Source organism: Dipodomys merriami, unplaced genomic scaffold (assembly GCF_024711535.1).
Source record: "Dipodomys merriami isolate MVZ:Mamm:240054 unplaced genomic scaffold, mDipMer1.0.p SCAF_8, whole genome shotgun sequence".
Taxonomy (NCBI): domain Eukaryota; kingdom Metazoa; phylum Chordata; class Mammalia; order Rodentia; family Heteromyidae; genus Dipodomys; species Dipodomys merriami.
Window position 1 is genome coordinate 23,982,023 of NW_027206401.1, and position 14,418 is coordinate 23,996,440.

The following is a 14,418-nucleotide window of genomic DNA, read 5'->3' on the forward strand; positions in this document are numbered from 1 at the left end:
AATTCAAGCTTGCTCAGCTTGCTTGCTTAGCTGGTGCTCTACCATTTGAGCCTCCCCTTGAGCCCTACATTTTTTTTTCTGGTTATTTTGGGATATGGAGTCTAAGAAGTTTTTCTGCCAGGCTGGCCTCAAACTACCATCTTCTGGATCTCAGCCTCCTGAGTAGCAAGGATATTAGACATGAGCCACGATAATGAATTTATACCAAAAATAAAAATAAAAAAGAAAAGTGCAAACTAGATCAATGACCTAACTAGGAGAACAACCTTCTCAGCTGCATGAGCTTTTCTTGGGAACACCTATGTCAATCAGCTTTGCAGCGGTAACAAACAGTGCCCCAAATTTCAGGACTTGTGATAAAATACTATTTAATTCCCATACTGTTACTGTGGCTTTGCACTCTGTCCTTTCTCATTCAACCAAACCAGAAATGTAGACTCTATTGAAACCCACTATCAATTCTTGAGGCTGGGGCAGGGGGAGGGGGCTGCAAGGAGGTGAGCCAGAACTAGATCACACGTTTGCTCTTCCAACTGCCTCCTGGATGTGACATCATGTGACATCATGGCACCTCCACTGGCTACAGCAAGTCACACATCCAAGCCAGCACAAGGCAGAAAGTGTTTTATAAAAGTGGGGCTCTGAAAAAAAAATCAAAGCACAGTGGATGGACTACATGATCATCCAAAGGGGAAGGGATTGAATCACAAAATCTGTAATGAAGTCACTGCTCATCTTAAGCTTTCCTCCAAGAAGCGATCAAAATATAGAAGGCATGAGATTCTCGAGTTTTCGGTACCATTTAACTCCCAGGTTAAGTCCTTAATTCCAGGTTAACTGTTATCACCTCCAAATGTCTAGTTTTCTCATGTTAATTTGGAGGTATGCCAGGTTATTTTTTCTGACTCAGACATTCTCCTATGCCTCTGAAGAGCCCACAGGCTCCAAGATCAGTGCATGAACTTCCAGACTAACACAGCCCTGAGATGCCCTATCCCAAAATTATGCTTGCTGAGGAAAATGTGTCCTCAAGCATGAAGCCCAAAGACAAAGGTTTAAGAAGTTAAAGCCGGGCACCGGTGGCGCACACCTGTAATCCTAGCTACTCAGGAGGCTGAGATCTGAGGATCGTGGTTCAAAGCCAGCCTGGGCAGGAAAGTCCGTGAAACTCTTATCTCCAATAAACCACTAGAAAACCAGAAATGGCACTGTGGCTCACGCAGTAGAGCGCTCACCTTGACCTAAAGAGTGCAGGGACAGCGCCCAGGCCCAGAGTTCAAGCCCCACAACCAACAAAAAAAAAAAAAAGAAGAAGAAGAAGAAGTTGAAATTAAAACTTGGCATTGGCCAAATGGCAAAGAATGCCTGAGACTTTCAGACAAAAGCAAGGAATTTGCATTTGAGGAATAGAAAGGGTGGTAGAGAATGGTTGAGTGATACCATGGGGCATGAGTATAGGGTCAAAAGTATAGCAGAAGTAGCTTTTCATGTAACCCAGACTTGGTGACCTGGGCCAGAAATTTGCCTTTCATTGTATGGCTCCAACTGGCTGCTCCTCAGAGTGTAGAACTCACGCGCAGACGCTCTGCTCACAATCTTGTGTCATCCAAGTGTTCTCGGTAGCTCCATTCCTGGTGCCTTGACTGCGATGATCTCTTTTGTCTAGGTGTTCCAAGGGTTCCTCCCTTAGGTGTCTGTCTGTCCTGAACCTTAGGTGTCTGTCTGTCCTGAACCTTAGGTGTCTGTCTGTCCTGCACTGAGCTGCCAGTGAAAAGGACTCTGACTCTCCCCCCAGAAAGGCCTGCATCCATCCTGCTGTGATTTTCTCCTGCTTAATCAGCCTTGTCTAAACCAACTGATTTGTCTGATTGTAGCAAATTCTTTAAGTCAAGTTGCACTTCATTTCCCAGGATGCAAAATAATTCCCATGTCATTCTCTCACTCCTATATGCACTTGTAACCCTGTTTGTTATTGGGTAACTAGGCTTGCTATTCTTGGGAAGTTGTGTGATGTCAATGATTAAAGGCATTCTCTGGTGAAGATGGAGCATTCCCCGGTCTTCCATTTTTCACAAGTCTCATTTAATTCATGTTTCCAGTCTACAGAATGCTAGTAGACTTTCATTTGATCTCAAAACAAAGATTCTACCATTAATAAAACTTTTTCTATGGTTTCTCTCTAACAGTAAACTCAGGTATGTCCTCCCCTAATCTCAGAGAAAACATTTCCAAGATCTACTTAGGATTTCTTTTTTCTTTCTTTCTTTTTTTCTTATTTATTTATTTTTTTGCCCATCCTGGGGCTTGATGAACTCAGGGACTTAGTGCTGTCCCAGAGCTTTTTATACTCAATTGCTAGTGCTTTACAACTTTAAGCCACAGAGCTACTTCTAGTTTTCTGGTGGTTAATTGCAGATAAGAGTCTTATGCTTAATAGGAAATGTTCATTACTTTGCTCATGTAACTGTAACCCCTCTGTACAGCATTTTTACAATAAAAATGTACCCCAAAAAAGAGTCTAGTTCTTTCTTGCCCAGGCTAGCTTTGAACCACAATCCTCAGATCTCAGCCTCCTCAGTAGCTAGGGTTACAGGTGTGAGCCACCAGCACCCAATAATATTTCATTTTTAAACAGAATGTTGGTTTTTTTACTTTTAATAAAGATGTTCTGATGATGAAGACTAAGCTTTTGAGTCTGACCCCCAAGTCCAGTCTCAGCCCTTCTTTATCACATAGGGGCAAGATACTTTCCCAAGCAGTCACTACTCACGGAGATATTAAGGGGCTGTCCATTCACAATAAAGTGCTCTTCTGAAGAGAATTTCTGGCATAAGACACAATCCCAGGCAGATCTAGAAGGAAATTGATATAATCATGTAAAGTCCAACATGGCAGAGGTTAATGGAGAAAATACGTAGTGCTGAGTGTGGTATTCCAGGCCAGGTATTAAGAGAGAAGGCCATCTGGCCTGACCATATTGTCTGGAAGCCAGAGAAGGCCTCAACAGAGCAAGTGATGGTCTTTGTACACAGGGAGCCTGGCACTGGGAACTGGTAAGAGAGGAATGGTGTTGGGCAGATCAGGCATGCAGAAGTGGGAGAGGCCAGGCCCTGAGGTCTGTCAGGGCCATGCAGTTTGAGATGGCAAGGAAATACTTCTCCACTGTACCACCCAGAACTATAGCCAGGAGTGACAAGTTGCTGTTAAGAGCCTGAGATGCAACTTGTGTAAATAGATTACTTATTTTTTTCCTTTAATTTTAATTCATTTAACTTTTTAAAAAGTGCTAATTCAGTTATTGAAAAAGTTTGGTAGAGACCTAGGAGAACTTAGGCATTTGAATCCATTTTTCCTGCTGCTAAGTTTTATGAAGTCTATGCAATATTCAATGATTCTCATAAAAATGTAATGTCCAAGTTGAGATTATGTGTAAAATACATCAAAATTTCAAAGACTAAGTATGAAAAATATGTAAATATTTTTATTTTTAGTGTATGTTGAAGTAATACTATCTTGGGTTAAAGAAAATACATCACTAATATATGCTATTAGATGGCATCAGCATATTGTTAAAAATACATTATAATGAATAGACTTTATAGTTTAATATAAATTTGATAAACAGGCAAGTAATTGCATAACCATACAGCTATGGGAGTTTGTGTACATAGAATATACTCATATATTACTAAAACTTATTTTACTTGTTTCTCTTCATTTTTTATGGGATTCCTAGATCATTTTAAGCACCATATGTGGTTCATCTATTTTCATCAGATAGTAAGATTCTATTAGAGGAAGTAACAATGCTCAAGAGGAAATGTCCTCATTACCTTACTCATGTAACTGTAAACCCTCTGTCCAATACCTTTACAATAAAATATATATTAAAAAAGAAATGAAAATTAAACTCAATGTTCATAAACAATAACTCAAAAATATTATATTACATGTTGCTATCTGCATTCATCTAGATTATTTGCTAATTAATATTTTAATGGTTAAATACCATATGGGCTACTTAATCATCATATTTTCATTTCTTAGTATGTCAACAACATCTTGTCGAATCTGTAAATATTCATCCACTATTTCATAACCATTAAAAAGAGGATCTTATTTCCAGGAATGAAATGATTGCTGAGCCGGTTATATGTGCTGAACCTGTATTCCTTAATAGACTTTGCTCTAAAATACTGAGGACAGAAAGCTGGCAAGTGGAGGTGCTCTGGCCTGTCTAGGAGACTAGACATCCAGGAGCAGGGACTCAGATGAAGATAGTGTTGACAAGATCAGCCTTTCGTGTTATGCTTGCCCTAGTTGCAGTAGCCATAACAAATAATCAATCATCTTTCAATAGTATCTGTGGGCTAGCGTCTCGTACAGACTTATGATCAAGCAGTAAGTCCTATTTTTAGGAGATGACTGAATAGCTGGCAGTTGCCACAGACTGACTCTCTCAGCAACGGAGCCCAAACAGATTGACAGAACTCCCTGCCCTGGAAGTCTTAAAAGAGAGTAAGAAAGTCTCAAAATGATCTTTCTCATATGATCTTTCACTCTTAAATGTCAACTTCTGCAGTTCAGTAGCAAACCTGGACTTCTTACACTTAAGGAATAATTATACTGAACATATAGCTACATAAGTTGGAAGGGAGGTTAAATTATTTTACAAATTTCCACATCTCAAAGGAATAGTTAATGACTCTATAGTCTTTACACAGAAGAAACTATCCATAACATTTTTCTCTAACTTCACTGATACTCACGGTCCTTCTCAGAGAGATAGTGTAAGAAAATCTTGAAAATCTAGTCTATTAAAGACTTGTATTGAAATTTTGCACCTATTATATTAAGGAATTGTATGACCTTAGAATATAATTTAGCCTCCTTGAATTTCCATTTGCCTATCTGTAAAAGAACACTGTAATAAAAATCAATGTGAGGACCAAACTTAAGCATTTATTATGGTTGGCATATGTATAATAGCTGATAGAAGGGCTCCATAAATACTCTTTTGTCATTGCTGTTCTTTTCACCTTCTATTACTGAAACACCTAGTCTGCTTATAATAGAAAATACTCAGGTAAAAGAACAGGGTTGGGACAAAAATAGAAATAAAACACAACACCAGATGGATTCTATAGTTTTGGAATTTTTTTCTCATTTCACTGGCTTATAATGACTTCATTTTAAAGACATCTTAATGTGAGACCAATACAATGCAGCCATTTGCTCTTTCCTTTAGATTGTACCAACACCTTCTGGTCTACAAGAAGACAGCTCTGAAAGTGGACCACTGCCATCTCCACATTTTAATCTTCATTGGTTAAAAAACCCTACCAGAGAAGCTGGATAAATGAGTAAAATAACAAGAGTTAAGTATACACTTACTTCTGGAGGCTTTAGATATACTATATACTCCACAAATGTGTGTGCATATATTTTACAGATAGTATAAATATGGAAATTCTTGGTAAAATATAGACAATGTTCTTTAAAATGCAATGTTGAGCTCTCAAGAGAAAAAAAGAAGAGATTTTATAGGGAGAGAGAGAGAGAGAGAGAGAGAGAGAGAGAGAGAGAGAGAGAGAGAGAGAGAGAGAGAGAGAGAGAGACAGACAGACAGATAGATAGATAAGACAATGAATACCACATAGGATTGCTCTAGGAGGGAAGAGGCTTTCAAGTCCTAGTAACCAGGAGTCTAGGACTCTGGTAACACATGAACACAGACTATGAAACTGTTAACCATGCAGGGAGAGATGAAACTATGATCATTACCCCATGTCCAGACTTCTGATGCACCCAGAATGCTGATTTAACCAAACCTTCACTGAAAGGATAAACTATAAAAAAAATGCCACTTGAAGTAAAAAGAAAATAGTTTGGTAAGGAAAATCCTCTTTTATAACAACAGGACTTCTAAAGCACTTTGAGATTTGTAATAGCATGCCTAGTGAATTCTGGGAACTTAAAGGTAGAATATAAAAGTTAGTTGTGAATTGTGAATATCTCCAGAATGGCTGAATAAAGCAACCTGGAAGCTTCTTTGGAGAATATATTCTTAAGAATGGCTGTACAACATTAGAAAACATGTATTAAATTAAGCCTTCATGCAAACATGTTAGAACACAGAAACAGGACTACTAAACCTCGGAAAAGTGAACAGAAAGAAAGACCCAAGCACCCATTAGAAATGGGAAGCTACAGAAATGGAAAAATGACTCAGCATGGCCTCCCCAAGCATGTTGGAGTATCTTGAAGCCATGTTCAGGTTCAAGGCCTCAGAGGGAAAGCCTGTCTGTGACTACCCAATATTCTTTTCCTCCTGGAAACATGTTTCCGGCTATAACTCTTTATTTCACCTCTCTTTTCACATAACTAAAAACCACTGGCGTAAGCCTAAGAACTCTCCCTACCCTAAGATATCAACTGTTTGTATTTCTTCCTACCCCAGCATCTGTCATTGTTCTTGGTACATAAAATGTACCAACAAGTTTACTCAATACATTCTTGGTGATTGATAAGTCAGTTTTCTCACAACAAAACTTGTATTGCTCTTTGCTAAATGTCTTTCTGGAATCTCTGACACCACCTGGCTAGAAGTTTCTAAGGGGGGAATCAGCACTTGAAGGACAGTGGCTGAGGGGCATAGCAAGTCAGCGAATGTCAGGGTTCAAAAAGCCACTTCCACAAGCTATTTTTCCAGCTCAAGACCGTTACCTTCTCCCCTTTGATACATCTCTTACTCCCCAATTAAGTCCCAAGCTTGCTTTCTTCCAGTGTCAAACCAAAATTCCCTCCCAAGAGATAGCTCTCCAAACACAGATTTATGAGGAAAGCTAACAACCCCCGACAGTGGGGTGTTGCAGGCCCCTTTGATAGGGACCAAAGCACAAACAGCTCTCTCACCTCCAGGGAGATTGCCAAACAGACAGCCTCTTGAAATAGAGAGAAGTCAGCCTGGGCCAGACTGGCCCTGCTCCCCTCAGGCCTGTCCCACATCCGAAATCTCTATCCATCATTCATGCTCCTGTTTGGTCTGGACAAGGAAGTGACTTTGGCAAGATTCTCGGAATATCCTTCCTGAACTCCACCATTCCTCTTTGCGGGCAAATCAACCACAATGGGTTAGTTCAGTAACATCCCCCCCCCCCCGCCCTTAATGGAATTCGAAAAGTGAGTGGACACATTTAAAGGCCCACACTGTGAAGAGATCAGATTACTCAGAGGGGAAGAGTCGAAAAGAAAAGGAGAAAGAACGTGAAGGAAATGAGAAGCCACTCTGTGGGTGCGGAAGAATACACACCCAATGGAGTTTGAGTGCGGAAGAATACACACCCAATGGAGTGTGAGTGAGGAGGCTTCTGAGCACTCTAAGGTTACAGTTGGGATGAAAAGTGAGAGAAATATAACATGGTGAATAAAGATGAAAAGTAAAACACAGCATGAATAGGTCGGTTGGGGTCAGAGAGTGGAACGGAAGAGAATTGGAAACATATTCTGCATCAATAAGCAAAGCCACAACTGTTTGGTGAGCATCTAATTCTTTCCAAGTTCTACCACAACCACTAAAGTCACCACAATGTCTCGGATAAGAAGTTAAGGCCCCCTCTAGGAGCGATATAGCAAGTATGTAGCTCTCTAGGAACACATAGCAAGTATACGTCACTAGACACTAGTCACTCGAAAAATGAAGTAAGACTAACGCTGTGACATGAAAGAAGGGCTTTGGGAAGGCAGAAGCAAGATAGAGAAAGGACGCAGTGGTAAAGTGACTGAACCCAGTGTCCCTGAATGATGAGTTTCAGCTGGGCTTTGTAGAGTGAGATGATGACAAGTTTGAGCATTGATGGGTTATATACACTAGGAAAAGAGGATTCTTCTTTCCTTTGGGAAGGAGTGTCAATACTGGGGTTCAAACTCAGGGCTTCACACTCTTACTTGGTTATTATGCTCAAGACTAGCACTCTACCGCCATATTTTCATTTTTGGCTGGTTAACTGGAGATAAGAATCTCACTGGCTTTTCTGCCTGGGCTGGCTTTGAACCATCAATCTCAGATTTCAGCTTCCTCATTAACTAGGATCATAGGCCTATGCCACCAGTGCCAGGCAGGGGGGAAAAAGTATCATAAGAGAGACAGCAAGTATGTTTGGATCAGTGGCATGCTGGTAAATGTTTCTCAGTTGGAAGAGGGGGAAGGCCTTGGTTTGTGGTGTTAGAATGTATTTATTGTAAATGCTACCTTCATAGCAAGTTTCAAGCTAGTCATTTTAAGTCTACCGGTTGGCAACATCTCTGATAACTTACAGTTGGCTTTTAGGCACCAAGAGAGAGTGGAGCCCTCCCACTGTGCTTGGGTTGAATGTATTGAATTTGAGGTGATTGACGGGTATCAAAGTGAAGGAGACCAGTAAGGATCTGTTCTCCAGTGAGCAGCTGGTTCAAAGCAGCGTCTGTTTTCAGTGTCCCAAATGAAAACTATATTAGAAATTAAACTGCAGCCAGAGTGCTCCTAATTAGCTAAAACCTCTCTACCATCAACGTGTTTATGCCCAAACAGCACATACCACTTCCCCAGCTGAAGGGCACCAAATAAAAGAGCAGTTCACTTGAAATACAAATTAAAACCTAACCTCAGCTTCACAGAATTCCCAGGATGCTCTTAAAGCTACCTTTCTCCTGTTGCCCTAGATAAAGCTCAAGGTACTTCACATGCATGCTCGCATCAGTATTTCTCATAGTCACTTGCTGCCACCTGCTGGGAAAAGATAGGCATCACTCAAGGATACCATGAACCCTAAGCATCAGTAATTAACACCTTTTTCTCTGGTGTCACTGTATTGATAGAAGCCAGTCAAGAAAGAACATTCTAGACAGTTTAGAAAAATATCTGCGATGACAGCTACAGCCATTGCCAATTATTCTGAGAACTTTTATGTGTGTAGCCACAGTTCCACTGAGTTCAGACCCCAGGACTAGCACACACATATACACATAAGCTATTTTAAGGCTGAGTCTTAAGTCACTGATTTTCATATAATCACAGGTGACATTCACAAGTATAAGTTTTGATTTGTGTTATTTTTCTTAAGTGTACTTTTTAAAAAGAACCACTATTCTTGTATAAAATGTGAGAGTTCATTATTAAGAAAGAAAAAAATGAAAGTACTTATGCCTCATGGTGATGAGTGAACTAAAATGTTACATTTGCTTTGGCTAACAAGAAACACTAACATCATCAACTATACAATACACTATGTCTGTGGTAGGCTGAGGAACAAGGCAGGATGCCACTCACTAGTGCTTTCAACATGCTACTGTATGTTCTGGACAGTGTAATAAAAACAGGGAAAGGTAGGGCTGGGAAGGTGGCTCAGTGATAGAGTGCTTGCCTTGCATGCATAAGGTCCTGGATTAGATTCCTCAGCACCACATAAGCAGAAAAGGCCAGAGGTGGCGCTGTGGCTCAAGTAGCAGAGTGTTAGCCTTGAACTGAAGAGCTGAGGAACAGCGCCCAGGCCCAGAGTTCAGGCCCCACAACTGCCAAAAAAAAAAAGTGGGAGGAGGTAATAAAAGTTAGAGAAATTATAAAATGAAAAACAAGACTGCCTTAATTTGTAGATGGTAAGATTGTCTATGTTCAGAAATCCTAAATGACCTTCAAAAAGAAACCAAGAACAAACAAGTTCAGAGAAGTTGCACAATATAAGAATAATATACACAAATCGAATATATTCAATATTATAGAAATGCACATTGAGAAGCCAAAATTAAAAGCATAACCTTTTACAAGTGCTTTAAAAAGGGATGACCCTTAAGTATAAATTTATCAAAAATATGCTGAAAATCATAACACACTGATGAAAGAAATCAAAGAACTAACTAACATATGTAATAATAGATTGAAAGACTCAACAACGTAGAGATGTCAGTTCTCCCTAAATTGATAGATCTCTTGCTACCGTGTGATCTAATATTCTAAAGCCTTACCAAACTTTTTAATTTTTTTATTCTATCTATACAAAATGCCCAGAACAGAGGTGGAGAAAAAAACTATAGACCTAGAAAGTAAATCAGCAGTTGCTGAGGGCTGGAGTGTGGTAGGAGGTTTGAGGGAAATAACAAATAACATTCTAAAATGGTAGCATTGGTTGCACATCTGTGAGTGGCCATCTTATGGCACCTTCTGATACTTTCCACCCTTCAGGATGCCCAGAATAAAAATCCCAGATCCCCAGCCTACAGGGAAATAATTAGTAGGAGTTGCTTAAGTTGAGTGCCTTTTCCCCAGAACACAGACTGAACTCTCCAGTTACTTCCAGGGCTTTTGCTTGAAGACATTTCTATACATGCCATCTGCAAATAGAGACAACCTTATTTTTCCTTTTCTATATAGCTTTTATTTCCTTTTCCTGCTTTGTTGTAGTACCCTGTTGAAAGAGATAGTGAGTAGACAGCTTGCCTTGCTCCTATAAAAATCCAAGTAAGATATTTTATTCACAAAGCCATGATTATTTTGAAGTTTATAATGAAAGGCAAAGAAAGTAAAATAGCTAAAGCAAATATGAGAAGAAACATATAGGCAGAGTAGAAGGCAGATGCATTGGAAAATAACAGAAAACCTAGAAGTAAACCCACAGAATTGCACTGAACTTGACTTATGACAAATTCAAATCAGTGGAGCTACTGGAAATTCATTGACAAAAATTATCCTACCTGGAAAAAGTTATATTAAGTAAAATAAGTCAGGTTCAGAGAGAAAAAGGACACATGTTTTCTCTGATATATGGAATTTAGATCTAAATTACAAATATATATGTATATATATAAACATATACAGGGTCCCACAAATGTATTAATTAAAGTAAGTTATATTTAGAGGAGGATTCCAATTGTATGACTTCTTTGAACAAACTAACTTACAGTTTAACACAATAAATACTAGGAAGCTGGAACATGTGTTTAACTAGAGTGTGTGTGGTGGATGGGTGGGGACGAAAGTAAGATCAAGTATAAATAGAGAGATAAAGTGTGGGCAAATGCAGTCATAATATTCAATGTGTGTATGTGAAGGTAGAATGGAAGGTGGAGAGACTGGATGGGGTGGGGAGTAATGGGAAGAATGAGGAATGGGGTGAGGTTGATCAAGATGCATTGTACTCACAAACTGACCTGATGAATTGAACCCTCTGTGTACACCTACTTAAAATAATTAAAGATAAAAAACATAGGACACAAGAGTTAACCCAATGTTTTACAACATAATTTAAAAGAGACTATAAAACTTTCAGAAGAAATTATAGGTGAAAATCTTTAAGACCTAAACCTTGCCAAAAATGAGGTTCTTAGAATAACTCAAACAGTATAATACATAAAAGGAAAAAATCAAGTTATATCTCATCAAAAAAACTGTTCTGGCTCAGTGCCGGTGGCCTGTAATTCTAGCTACTTAGGAGGCTGAGATCTGAGGATCATGGTTCAGAGCCAGTCCAGGCAGGAAAGTCCATGAGACTCTTATCTCCAATAAACCACCAGAAAACCGGAAGTGGTGCTGTAGTTCCAATGGTAGAGTGCTAGCCTTGAGCTGAAGAGCTGAGGGGCAGCACCCAGGCCCAGAGTTCAAGCCCCACAGCAGATTAAAAAAAAAAAATGAAAGAGGTTAGAAGAGTAAGCCATCCCTCTCCTGTGCATTTATCCAACAGAACACAAAAAAGTTACAGTAAAACCATTGGCACAGCATAGTTATTGCAGCATTATTTACTGTAGCCACGATATGGAATCAGTCCAGATACCCCTCAATGGACAAATGGATCAAGAAAATGTGATGTATGTATACAACAGAATGTTACTCATTCTTCAGAAAGAATGATGTTGTACCAATTGTAAGGAAATGGAAAAACTTGGGAAAAAAATATATTACGTGAAGTAAGCCAGATCCAGAGAGAAACAAAGGCTGCATGGTTTCCTTCATTGGTGATAGACTGAATGTACCTATAAATCTATAAGTAGACACACTGAGTGGTATGCAAGTGTTACATTTGAATTAACTGAAGTATAATAGACTATGGATAGCTCAAATTGTATAATCTTGTGGAAAGATTGGGTCAAACCCAAGTAAATTAAAACCAGAAAATGGGTACATCCAAGAGGAGGGAGGGTGGAGGGGAGGAGAAAGTAGGGGAGAAAGCAGTCAAGAATTTATATTAAATATAACAATTTATTCAAAGTAAGAGAAGGGGTGGGTCTAAGGGCGCAAGCATGTCAAAAGGGATGACACTGGTCAAGACATATCCATCCATTATATTCACAAACTGCTTTGTTATATGGCACCTCCTTTGTACAACTACTTAAAGATAATTTTTAAAAATTAAAAAATATAAACTGAGTTCTCATGCCTATATTCCTAGCTACTAAGACATCTCAGAGCAGGAAGACCATGGCTCAGGCCCAGTTGGGGTAAAATAATTTGTCAGAACTTCCCCTGTCCCCATTTTCAATCCATGACAAGTCCTGTTCAGTTCCTCAAACTGACCTCTTCCAAGACAGGCCAGCAGGGGGAGATGACTCCTCATTTAGAGTTAAAAAAGGAAGACCCTATGTGAAATGGCTTTAAAGTGACAATTGCTTTACTGCTCTTGAAGTTTTTAATTTTACATTCCTAATAAGCTTGTAAATTTCTGATTCAGAACCAGGACTTTATGTATCCTATCAATCAATATGCTCTTCCCCTCTTCCTCCAACTCTCAGTTATTTATTTTTAATTGAGGTTTTAAAAATAATATAAAATTACCATCCTAACTAATTGTAAAAAGCTTTGGTAGTACTAAGGACAATATGCCCATTTTTGTGCAAGTCTCCAAAACGTCCATCTTTTCATAGAAGTAGAAGAATGCAGTATTGTGTTGTAGTGACAAGCTTAATTTCACCTAGTCTGCTATCTTCAAGGCCCACCCTGGTTGAAACCCATGGCTTTTTTTTTTTTGAAGTTGAATAATATTCCATTGTCTGCATCCACCTCATTTCATTTACTCGTTCATACATCAATGGACGCTCAAGCTGTTTCCTCCTGGTGTATGCTGTGAATAGTGCTTCTGTGAACATGAGTGTGTATGGACATGTCCTTTTAAATACAGAACGAATACACTTGTGTCTCAATTTTTAACTCAGCCCTGGCTCATTGAGAGGCAAACCAGTGGGTTAAAAGAAGCAAAATCAGATCTATTACTTACTGAAAACCTCTATTATTGGTTTAAATGGTCTCTCAACGAATAGACCATTTGCCTCAGAATTACCTAGTGTTGATCTGGCATCCAGTCAGAATCCGGAAGGGATGGGCAAGATCCTACCTGCCAAGGGAATTTGCAAGCTTTAAAGGCATTAGTGTTAAAGAATGAAGGTACAAGACCAAGTTTTCCAGATCAGACCATAATTAGGTTCATCCTCACAATTCTACGGAGAGAGGCCAAAATGAGTTGAGTGACATTGTGTTACAAGCACAGCAGAAGAGTCTGTACTTCTTCGAATTGAAGAAACATCATTAAAACTTCTGAAACCTGAGAATTTGAATGAGGAGCAGATCTAGACTTGGCTGTTACTGTCTCTTCTCAGAACCCTGATTTTTTTTTTTTGTCATCCATTGACAATATTTACCTTTTCCTTTTTCTGACTCCTTAGGGATAAAAAACTAGTTCTCTTATTTAGCTAGTGCTACCTACCAAATAACATCATCATTATTGGCTTGCTGTGCAAATCTGTTTCCACAACCCTGTTGAGTGTGTGTGCGCTCCCAAAAGTCATCCTGGACTCATTCATGGAGCAGCAGCATCTCGAAGTTCAACTGGGACAAGAAGGTCTAAGATGGCCATTTCCTTGTATGGGCATTGATGCCAACGGTCAGCAAGGCCCTTACCTTCATATAGCGTGGAGACTATCTATATAGTCTGAAGACTAAATATGTAGTCTGGAGAGTCCATTCTTCCATGTTCATTGTGCAACATGATTAAGTCCTAAAGGACTGCTCTGCTATATCATGCCTGTAGCTAACAATACAACATTGTGCCCATAAAGGCTTAAAAAGACAGAGCAAGTGTTAAATGTTCTGAATACAATTTGTCAACAGTTAAAAGGAGGTAAGGAATAGTGGTCCACACCTATAATACCAGCTACTTAAGAGGTAGAGAGAGGAGGATTATATTTTGAGTCCAGCGTAGGTATAAAAAGAGAAAAGAAAAAAGAAAAAAGAGCTAGTAAGACCCTTATCTCAAAAATAAGCTAGAGATGCATAATGGCTCATACTTTTAATCCCAGATACACTGGAGACAAAGGTAGCAAGATGGTGGTTGAAGGCCAACCAGGTAAAAGTGTGAGAACCTATCTGAAAAATAACTAAAAGCAAAAGATGATAAACAT